We start from the raw sequence: 11609 nt of genomic DNA on the forward strand, positions 1-11609 counted from the left end.
TAGTGTTCAGTAATTTGCTGAAGTTGCATTAGCTGAAAGAATCTATGAATCTGCAGTGCACATGTTTGTTGCTAGATGGCAGTGTTGTTGTTTTTTTATACTTACTATGTATTTACCCAGTCCTGATATCTTCAAAATGATCCATCTTTGTGATGAGGGGAAGTGTTCTGTAATCAAAGGTGTCATTCAGTAATAGTACAGTATGCAGAATACGTACAAGAAATTGATGTTGGTGATGAATGATTTTTACCTTCCGTGTATTGATACTGTATAGATAACTTAAAGGGGATTCTAAGGAAAAAAACACTGATCACAAAAGGAACCTGTCACCAGACTGCAACGGACTGCATAATGCCGTATTACCTGTTAGCATTAGGGCTCATGCCGGCCGGGCCCGTATTGAGGCCAGCAAACAGCAGGTCCGCAATATACAGGCCCCGGCCATTTTTGCACCACATCATGGATGCGGACCCATTCAACATGTTTTTTGTTTTTTTTGCGGTGCGGATGGATCATGGATCCATTCAAGAGGAATGGGTCTGCATCTGTCTGTGGCAGCCGCACGGAAGTTGCCTGTTCAATGGGGACCACAAATTGTGGCACCTAGTGCACGGAGTGTCTGGGCAATGGCCATGTGCATGAGTCCTTACTTATTAGTAGCATTCCAAAAATGTTCTTGTTAGAATTGTCAGTGTATCATTGGGCAGACAAATAAGTTTTATATCAGCATACATTATACACATATATGGAGTTATTGTGGCTGTGCCAGAGCCATACAGATTCACTTCAGCTCTCATGACATCCATTCCTTCCTGATTAATTTTCAGTGGGGCATGGTAGCGCTGACATCTGACGCCCAGAGTCAGTGGTGTATCTTGGTTTTGTGCTGCCCTAGGCGACACTAAACTCGGGCACCCCCCCTAATATAAATTTGACCCACCCCTTCCTGTCATGGCCAAACCCCTTCCTTTGTAAACCCCACCCCTTCCTCTTTAGGCTCCACCCTTTCCTGTTTTGCATAACAATATTAAGAAATTTATTGCGATAACGATATATATCGCGATAAATACCCGTTTAAAAGAAAAAAAACACAAGGAGACATTATACTGTATGGGGCAGCCTCAAGGAGACGTTATACTGTATGGTGCAACCTCAAGGAGACGTTATACTGTATGGGGCAGCCTCAAGGAGACGTTATACTGTATGGGGAAGCCTCAGGGAGACGTTATACTGTATAGGGCAGCCTCAAGGAGACGTTATACTGTATGGGGAAGCCTCAGGGAGACGTTATACTGTATAGGGCAGCCTCAAGGAGACGTTATACTGTATGGGGAAGCCTCAGGGAGACGTTATACTGTATAGGGCAGCCTCAAGGAGACGTTATACCGTATGGGGCAGCCTCAAGGAGACGTTATACCGTATGGGGCAGCCTCAAGGAGACGTTATACCGTATGGGGGCAGCCTCAACGAGACGTTATACTGTATGGGGCACTGGGGCAGCCACAAGGAGACGTTATACTGTATGGGGGGCGGGGGCAGCCACAAGGAGACACTAAACTGTATGGGGGATTGGGGGCTGCCCGGCTGCCACAAGCAAATAGTGCACTGTGTCTGTGTCATAAATAAAGGTGGGATGTCACATGTCAGACTGTCTATGGTGACAGTCTGTATGGGGCAGCCTCAAGGAGAGGCCAGGGCCACTATAGACAGTCTGACAAGTGACATCCCACCTTTATTTATGAGTCTCACTCTCACTGTGCACTATTTGCTTTTTAACTCTCTTGTCTCACTCACTCCTGTTTGTTCCTGTGCCTGGACCTGGTCCTGGACACTCCTCGCAGGGTAGGTAGGCCAGGAGTCAGGCAAAGTGGCCAACTGTGTGAGGAGGGAGCCGGTCGACCGTCTGGGCAGACTTTTCCCGGCTGGCTGTTGCTGCCGCTTGTGTTGTGAATATTCTGACCCACTGCGCATGCGCAAATAAGACGACTCGGCGCAGGTGCAGTAGGAGCCGGAATTTTCTGCTACTACGGCTCCTACTGCGCTTCGGGCATGCGCACTGGGCCGGAATATTCTGCTACGGGGCCTGCGCCGACAAACCCCCAGTCAGGAGCGGAGGGAAGAGACGCACCTCCCACGTCACTACTGGAAAGGACGTGGGTAGCAAGGCCGGGTAGGTAAAAATTCCGGAAACACCTGGGGTCGGGAGGAGGAGGGAGGAGGGAGGAGGAGGAGGGAGGAGGGAGGAGGAGGAGGGAGGAGGAAGGAGGAGGTAAGTGGTAAGTCACTCCTTCACTATGCGGCGCCGGCGATGCTGCCGCTCGCAGCGGCATAGTAAAGGATCGGATCGATCGGAAGTATTTGTGTACGTTAACTAACTAGGCAAACAAGGCATTTTGCCGCCCCATTGGCAAGTGCCGCCCCAGGCAAATGCCTTGTTTGCCTCGCGATAGATACGCCTCTGCCCAGAGTGATGTAAATGAACCTGCATCACGGGACCCTACCCTAGCTTCTTCAACAGATTCAATAGGCACACTGGCTATAGAATTTGGGCTTGTGGATGTGGAGGCGAGGAGAAGGAAGGGGTTATTTTCTAGTTTCCAGGGCACCTGTATCAGGAGGGCACATGTGCTTTACTAGAAGTAGACAGCTCTCACATATGCCACTGTCACAGCGGGGTGTGGGGGAAACCCCCCGCCGTGCAATGGCGGTGGCTGCTAGCCAGGTAGCAGGGAACAGGGAGCAAGTCACCTCCTAATGCAACCCTAGGTTCTCCCTAGACTCCTAGCGCATGAGCCGCCTCAGATGGTAAGGGGGCTCATGGTCACCGACCTAGGACCCTGGGAATCCCTGCTGTGCCCTAATCCTGACACTAACTCTCCCTGAGTGCTCGCCCTACTTGACCTAGTCTACTGGGTGTGAATACCTCAGTGGTTGTATTCGGGGCACTCGTCCTTATAAGGACGACCCCAGCCTCAGGAACCTCGGGCCTGTGCTGTAAGGCCCTATGCTCTTACCTCCCTAGTAGATGTCTTATGTACCTTTATCCAACGCGTTTCACCAAGTGTGGACTCGGCTCATCAGGGATATTGGTTAACAGGGCACCGGAAGCAGTGGCTGTGCACCTGTTATCTTCTTGGGGCAGTGGCAATCTATCCATACTCTCGCGTCTCCTTTTAAGCACGCCGCTCCTCCTACATTGTGCGTCAGTAATCACATGCCCTCTTCAGACGGAGACACATATCACGAGTGCGGGCTCGCTGCGCTCCGTCACTACCCGGAAGTGACATGTTATGTGGGCGTGGTAAGTTGCCATGGGGATCTAACTCTGCGTCCCCGTCTAAGCTTCCGTACAGCAAGGCTCTATTAGTGATCGCTATATAGCAATCTTGGTTCAGTCTGGGTTAGAGGAAAGGACATGTGATTTTAGCAGTACTGGTTAAGGAATACAAATAACATTAAGGCCTCATGCACACGACCGTTGTGTGCATCCGTGGCCGTTGTGCCGTTTTCCGTTTTTTTTCGCGGACCTATTGACTTTCAATGGGTCCGTGGAAAAATCGGAAAATGCACCGTTTTGCAGCCGAGACCGTGATCCGTGTATCCTGTCCGTCAAAAAAATATGACCTGTCCTATTTTTTTGACGGACAACGGTTCACGGACCCATTCAAGTCAATGGGTCCGTGAAAAAGAACACGGATGCACACAAGATTGGCATCCGTGTCCGTGATCCGTGGCCGTAGGTTACTTTAATACAGACGGATCCGAAGATCAGTCTGCATAAAAGCTTTTTCAGAGCTGAGTTTTCACTTCGTGAAAACTCAGAACCGACAGTATATTCTAACACAGAGGCGTTCCCATGGTGATGGGGACGCTTCAGGTTAGAATATACTAAAAGAACTGTGTACATGACTGCCCCCTGCTGTAGTTAACACATTGGTGGCCAGTGCGACCGCCCCCCTCCCTCCTCTGTAGTTAACTCGTTGGTGGCCAGTGGGCCCCCCCCTCCCTCCCCTGTAGTTAACTCGTTGGTGGCCAGTGGGCCCCCCTCCCTCCCCTGTAGTTAACTCGTTGGTGGCCAGTGGGCCCCCCCCTCCCTCCCCTGTAGTTAACTCGTTGGTGGCCAGTGGGCCCTCTCCCCTCCCTCCCCCTCCTAATTAAAATCTCCCCCCCCCTATCATTGGTGGCAGCGGAGAGTACCGATCGGAGTCCCAGTTTAATCGCTGGGGCTCTGATCGGTAACCATGGCAACCAGGACGCTACTGCAGTCCCGGTTGCCATGGTTACTTAGCAATTTGTAGAAGCATTATACTTACCTGCGAGCTGCGATGTCTGCGTCCGGCCGGGAGCTCCTCCTACTGGTAAGTGACAGGTCATTAAGCAATGCGCCGCACAGACCTGTCACTTACCAGTAGGAGGAGCTCCCGGCCGGACGCAGACATCGCAGCTCGCAGGTAAGTATAATGCTTCTACAAATTGCTAAGTAACCATGGCAACCGGGACTGCAGTGGCGTCATGGTTACCGATCGGAGCCCCAGCGATTAAACTGGGACTCCGATCGGTACTCTCCGCTGCCACCAATGATGGGGGGGAGATTTTAATTAAGAGGGGGAGGGAGGGGAGATGGCCCACTGGCCACCAACGAGTTAACTACAGGGGAGGGAGGGGGGGCCCACTGGCCACCGACGAGTTAACTACAGGGGAGGGAGGGGGGCCGGCCGCACTGGCCACCAACTAGTTAACTACAGGGGAGGGAGGGGGGCCCACTGGTCACCAACGAGTTAACTACAGGGAGGGAGGGGGGCCCACTGGCCACCAATGAGTTAACTACAGGGGTGGGAGGGGGGGGCGGCCGCACTGGCCACCAATGTGTTAACTACAGGGGGGGGGCTGCCCCCTGCTGCCTGGCAGCACCTGCCAGGCAGCAGGGGGCAGTCATGTACACAGTTCTTTTAGTATATTCTAACCTGAAGCGTCCCCATCACCATGTTAACACCTCTGTGTTAGAATATACTGTCGGATTTGAGTTTCACGATCTAACTCATATCCGACAGTATATTCTAACATAGAGGCGTTCCCATGGTGATGGGGACGCTTCAAGTTAAAATATACCATCGGATTGGAGAAAACTCCGATCCTATGGTATATTAACTCCTGACTTTACATTGAAAGTCAATGGGGGACGGATCAGTTTGAAATTGCACCATATTGTGTCAACGTCAAACGGATCCGTCCCCATTGACTTGCATTGTAATTCAGGACGGATCCGTTTGGCTCTGCACGGCCAGGCGGACACCAAAACGACTTTTTTTTCATGTCCGTGGATCCTCCAAAAATCAAGGAAGACCCACGGACGAAAAAACGGTCACGGATCACGGAAAAACGGAACCCGTTTTTGCGGACCGCAAAAAAATACGGTCGTGTGCATGAGGCCTAAGGCTCCATTCACACGTCCGCAAAATGTGTCCGCAACCGTTCCGCAATTTTGCGGAACGGGTGCGGACCCATTCATTCTCTATGGGGACGGAATGGATGCGGACAGCACACAGTGTGCTGTCTGCAGCCGCAATTGCGGAGCGCGGCCCCGATTTTGGGTTTGCAGCTCCGCAAAAAGATAGAGCATGTCCTATTCTTGTCCGCAGCTTGCGGACAAGAATAGGCATTTCTATGGGGGTGACGGGCTGGTGTGTTGCGGACCCGCAATTTGCGGGTCCGCAACACACCACGGACGTGTGAATGTAGCCTCTCTCTGTCCTGAACAGATAATCTGGACTCAAGAGAGAACATTGGAATCCATTCTACGTAACCATGGGCATTGTTGCCTTAGTGTCTGTATACATAGGTTAGGTTTTATATTCGCTATAGGTGCTAGTCAAATTTTAGGGACTCTATACAGTGCCCAACTACTGTGTATATAGTAAATAGGTATGGCAGTACATATTCATGTTATCATATGGATATATATACACAGAGTAGATATAACTGAGTGGATACATATACATAGAGGTGCCGATCATGACATGGGGACTCTGTATAGTCCCTGTGTACTATATACACAGTGAATAGATGTACCAAAACATCCTCAGTGCTTATTCATATGGTTATATGGATGTATAGATTATCCATTGCTGTTTGCAATATCCTATTCAGGCACATAGAGACGGTGTTTTGGATAGTGGGTAGGTAGGGAGGGGTGGATTAGTGGATTTCTTGGATGTATATAAGTATAGTCTAGTCTACTGTATATATGATTTTTTACAGGAATGGCTTATATGAGAGGTACTCATTGAGACCATTAGGTGTCACTGATTTGAGTTTGTAGATCCATCTCGTTTCTGCCTTTAAGATCATTTTGTCCCAATCTCCACCCCTCTTCGGTTTTGGGACATGTTGGATGCCTATAAATTTAAGGCAGGTGGTATCTCCATTGTGGTACTGATTCATATGTCGTGCCACTGATGTATCCTTTTTGTTTTGGATGTCATTAATGTGGTCTCTGATCCGTCGCCTAAATTCCCTCTTCGTTTTGATGACGCACACCAGCAAGTCAGACAGGTGCTATCCAGACACTGGGACATACTAAAAACAGACCCAGATCTGGAAGACATAATAGGACCCTATCCACTAATAACATATAGGAAGGGTAGAAGCATAAGGGATAGACTGGTCAATAGTCACTACCAGCCCCCTCAGAACCCTGGAAACTGGTTGTCAAGGAGGCCCACTGGTACCTTTAAATGTGGGAGATGTACGGCCTGTAGTCAAGTATCGAAAACTAAGGAGTTTATAGGCTCCTTTACACATATAGAATACACCTTACGTGAACTATATAAACTGTCTCACAATGGGTGTAGTGTATCTGGCACAATGCTCCTGCCCTCTTGACTACATTGGCAAAACGAAGAGGGAATTTAGGCGACAGATCAGAGACCACATTAATGACATCCAAAACAAAAAGGATACATCAGTGGCACGACATATGAATCAGTACCACAATGGAGATACCACCTGCCTTAAATTTATAGGCATCCAACATGTCCCAAAACCGAAGAGGGGTGGAGATTGGGACAAAATGATCTTAAAGGCAGAAATGAGATGGATCTACAAACTCAAATCAGTGACACCTAATGGTCTCAATGAGTACCTCTCATATAAGCCATTCCTGTAAAAAATCATATATACAGTAGACTAGACTATACTTATATACATCCAAGAAATCCACTAATCCACCCCTCCCTACCTACCCACTATCCAAAACACCGTCTCTATGTGTCTGAATAGGATATTGCAAACAGCAATGGATAATCTATACATCCATATAACCATATGAATAAGCACTGAGGATGTTTTGGTACATCTATTAACTGTGTATATAGTACACAGGGACTATACAGAGTCCCCATGTCATGATCGGCACCTCTATGTATATGTATCCACTCAGTTATATCTACTCTGTGTATATATATCCATATGATAACATGAATATGTACTGCCATACCTATTTACTATATACACAGTAGTTGGGCACTGTATAGAGTCCCTAAAATTTGACTAGCACCTATAGTGAATATAAAACCTAACCTATGTACAGTCGTGGCCAAAAGTTTTGAGAATTACATAAATATTAAAAATTGGAAAAGTTGCTGCTTAAGTTTTTATAATAGCAATTTGCATATACTCCAGAATGTTATGAAGAGTGATCGGATGAATTGCATAGTCCTTCTTTGCCATGAAAATTAACTTAATCCCAAAAAAAACTTTCCACTGTATTTCATTGCTGTCATTAAAGGACCTGCTGAGATCATTTCAGTAATCGTCTTGTTAACTCAGGTGAGAATGTTGACGAGCACAAGGCTGGAGATCATTATGTCAGGCTGATTGGGTTAAAATGGCAGACTTGACATGTTAAAAGGAGGGTGATGCTTGAAATCATTGTTCTTTCATTGTTAACCATGGTGACCTGCAAAGAAACGCGTGCAGCCATCATTGCGTTGCATAAAAATGGCTTCACAGGCAAATATATTGTGGCTACTAAGATTGCACCTCAATCAACAATTTATAGGATCATCAAGAACTTCAAGGAAAGAGGTTCAATTCTTGTTAAGAAGGCTTCAGGGCGTCCAAGAAAGTCCAGCAAGCGCCAGGATCGTCTCCTAAAGAGGATTCAGCTGCGGGATCGGAGTGCCACCAGTGCAGAGCATGCTCAGGAATGGCAGCAGGCAGGTGTGAGAGCATCTGCACGCACAGTGAGGCGAAGACTTTTGGAAGATGGCCTGGTGTCAAGAAGGGCAGCAAAGAAGCCACTTCTCTCCAAAAAAAACATCAGGGACAGATTGATCTTCTGCAAAAAGTATGGTGAATGGACTGCTGAGGACTGGGGCAAAGTCATATTCTCCGATGAAGCCTCTTTCCGATTGTTTGGGGCATCTGGAAAAAGGCTTGTCCGGAGAAGAAAAGCTGAGCGCTACCATCAGTCCTGTGTCATGCCAACAGTAAAGCATCCTGAGACCATTCATGTGTGGGGTTGCTTCTCATCCACGGGACTGGGCTCACTCACAATTTTGCCCAAAAACACAGCCATGATTAAAGAATGGTACCAAAACACCCTCCAACAGCAACTTCTTCCAACAATCCAACAACAGTTTGGTGAAGAACAATGCATTTTCCAGCACGATGGAGCACCGTGCCATAATGCAAAAGTGATAACTAAGTGGCTCGGGGACCAAAACGTTGACATTTTGGGTTCCATGGCCTGGAAACTCCCCAGATCTTAATCCCATTGAGAACTTGTGGTCAATCCTCAAGAGGCGGGTGGACAAACAAAAACCCACTAATTCTGACAAACTCCAAGAAGTGATTATGAAAGAATGGGTTGCTATCAGTCAGGAATTGGCCCAGAAGTTGATTGAGAGCAAGCCCAGTCGAATTGCAGAGGTCCTGAAAAAGAAGGGCCAACACTGCAAATACTGACTCTTTGCATAAATGTCATGTAATTGTCGATAAAAGCCTTTGAAATGTATGAAGTGCGTGTAATTATATTTCACTACATCACAGAAACAACTGAAACAAAGATCTAAAAGCAGTTTAGCAGCAAACTTTGTGAAAACTAATATTTTTGTCATTCTCAAAACTTTTGGCCACGACTGTATACAGACACTAAGGCAACAATGCCCATGGTTACGTAGAATGGATTCCAATGTTCTCTCTTGAGTCCAGAGCATCTGTTCAGGACAGAGAGAGTTAATGTTATTTGTATTCCTTAACCAGTACTGCTAAAATCACATGTCCTTTCCTCTAACCCAGACTGAACCAAGATTGCTATATAGTGATCACTAATAGAGCCTTGCTGTACGGAAGCTTAGACGGGGACGCAGAGTTAGATCCCCATGGCAACTTACCACGCCCACATAACATGTCACTTCCAGGTAGTGACGGAGCGCAGCGAGCCCGCACTCGTAATGAGGCGGTACCTCGTGATATGTGTCTCCGTATGAAGAGGGCATGTGATTACTGACGCACAATGTAGGAGGAGTGGCGTGCTTAAAAGGAGACGCGAGAGTATGGATAGATTGCCACTGCCACAAGAAGATAACAGGTTCACAGCCACTGCTTCCGGTGCCCTGTTAACCAATATCCCTGATGAGCCGAGTCCACACTTGGTGAAACGCGTTGGATAAAGGTACATAAGACATCTACTAGGGAGGTAAGAGCATAGGGCCTTACAGCACAGGCCCGAGGTTCCTGAGGCTGGGGGTCGTCCTTATAAGGACGAGTGGCTCGAATACAGCCACTGAGGTATTCACACCCAGTAGACTAGGTCAAGTAGGGCGAGCACTCAGGGAGAGTTAGTGTCCTCACTAGTAGGCTCCTCCCCCAGCATTCCCCCAACAGACTAGGAAACCAGGCCTCATTTGCAACTATAGACCCAGTGTGTCCCCTCCCTTCTATTGTGCAGGTTTCTATTACACCTTATTGTCTCACTTATCTTATAAGACATAAATAAAAGTTATATATTAATTTAAATACATAAAGGCATTCTCAGTTCCGCATATATCTATCTCGTCATTGCCCTCCACATTTACAGCACTATTGACCCGCCTCCAGCAACATTAATTGGAGGCAATGCCATAAAATCACTGAGTTTAAAAATCATTATACATGCTGTCAACATTCATTACTGTGATAAAGAAACAGCTAAAAGCATGTCACACACAAAATAAAACAATGTACCTCCCTGAAGACCCACCACCATACAAATTCACGAGATACACTAATGCTTGGCAGGGCACAGTAATAAAATCTGACAATTAAATGCTGTTTGTAAACATGAGCAACATTAAATGACTGTGAACTATTTGTAATTTGTAAGGTGATACAGTTAACAACCTTTTCTTGTCACAGGGCTACCGAATGGTGGTTTAATCTCAAAAATATTTCATTGAAAATGCCATTAGCAGTTGAATCAAGACTGAAAAGCATGCAATACCTCTCGTTTGCCTGACACCCAGGTGCATTAACATTCAGAGAGACAGGATATGCAGGAATTAGTGGCTCAAGCTATCCCATTAGTTCTGCTGGCGCAGAATTCACGTTATGTAATGTAACTGTTCAAATGAAAGCATTCTTCCCTGTAATGAGTCATAAACAATATGCATTACTGACCTACTGACAACAGAATATGGAACGTTACATTGTCCAGTCATGCGGTGGTAATAGCAAATACCATTCTTTAACAAGCTCCCCAAAGTACCATAAAAAGAGTAAGTTGTGAAGTTCTAAGAATAAGAAAATATTGCAATATGGAGTAGTAAATGCCAAAATAGAGAACCATTAAATTAAGCCCTTCAGGACACAGCCTTATTTCACCTTAAAGGGAACCTGTCATGTGGATATTTGATTATAATCTAACTAATTATATACAATCATTAACTACTAAAAAGTACCTTAGATGTATTAACTTACTGGTGTGACAGATGGTTACCTCATAATATACACACAAAGATGCCGCATGCTAATGAGCTGATTGGAGTCCGGCGTGATGTCATTGAGTCCAGCGTATATTTAATTCAGAGCTATAGCCACTCCCCTGCCCACCTGCTGCTGATTCCTATGGAAACACACTGTCACTCAGCAGCAGGTGGGCGGGGAGAGTCAGGAGCTCATGAATATTCATGACTCATCATTATCAGCTGGAGCTTTTCAATACAAGATGTTGGCAGATTGACTGGGTCAATTAAAGAAAGTGACCCAGCATTGTGCTAAGAGAATCAATCACTTATTTATGTTGCCCTTAGTTAGGACACCATAAAACTGGTGACAGGTTCCCTTTAAGGACCAGGCCATTTTTTTGCAAATCTGACCAGTGTCACTTTACGTGGTGATAACTTTGAAACGCTTTTACGTAGCCAGGCCATTCTGAGATAGATTTTTCGTCACATATTGTACTTCATGACACTGGTAAAATTGAGTAAAAAAAATTCATTTTTATTTATAAAAAAATACCAAATTTACCAAAATTTTGGAAAAATTAGCAAATTTCTAACTTTCAATTTCTCTACTTCTACAATACATAGTAATAACTCAAAAAATAGTTATTAATTTACATTCCCCAT

This window comes from Bufo bufo, chromosome 2 (genome assembly GCF_905171765.1).
Source record: "Bufo bufo chromosome 2, aBufBuf1.1, whole genome shotgun sequence".
In the NCBI taxonomy this organism is placed as follows: domain Eukaryota; kingdom Metazoa; phylum Chordata; class Amphibia; order Anura; family Bufonidae; genus Bufo; species Bufo bufo.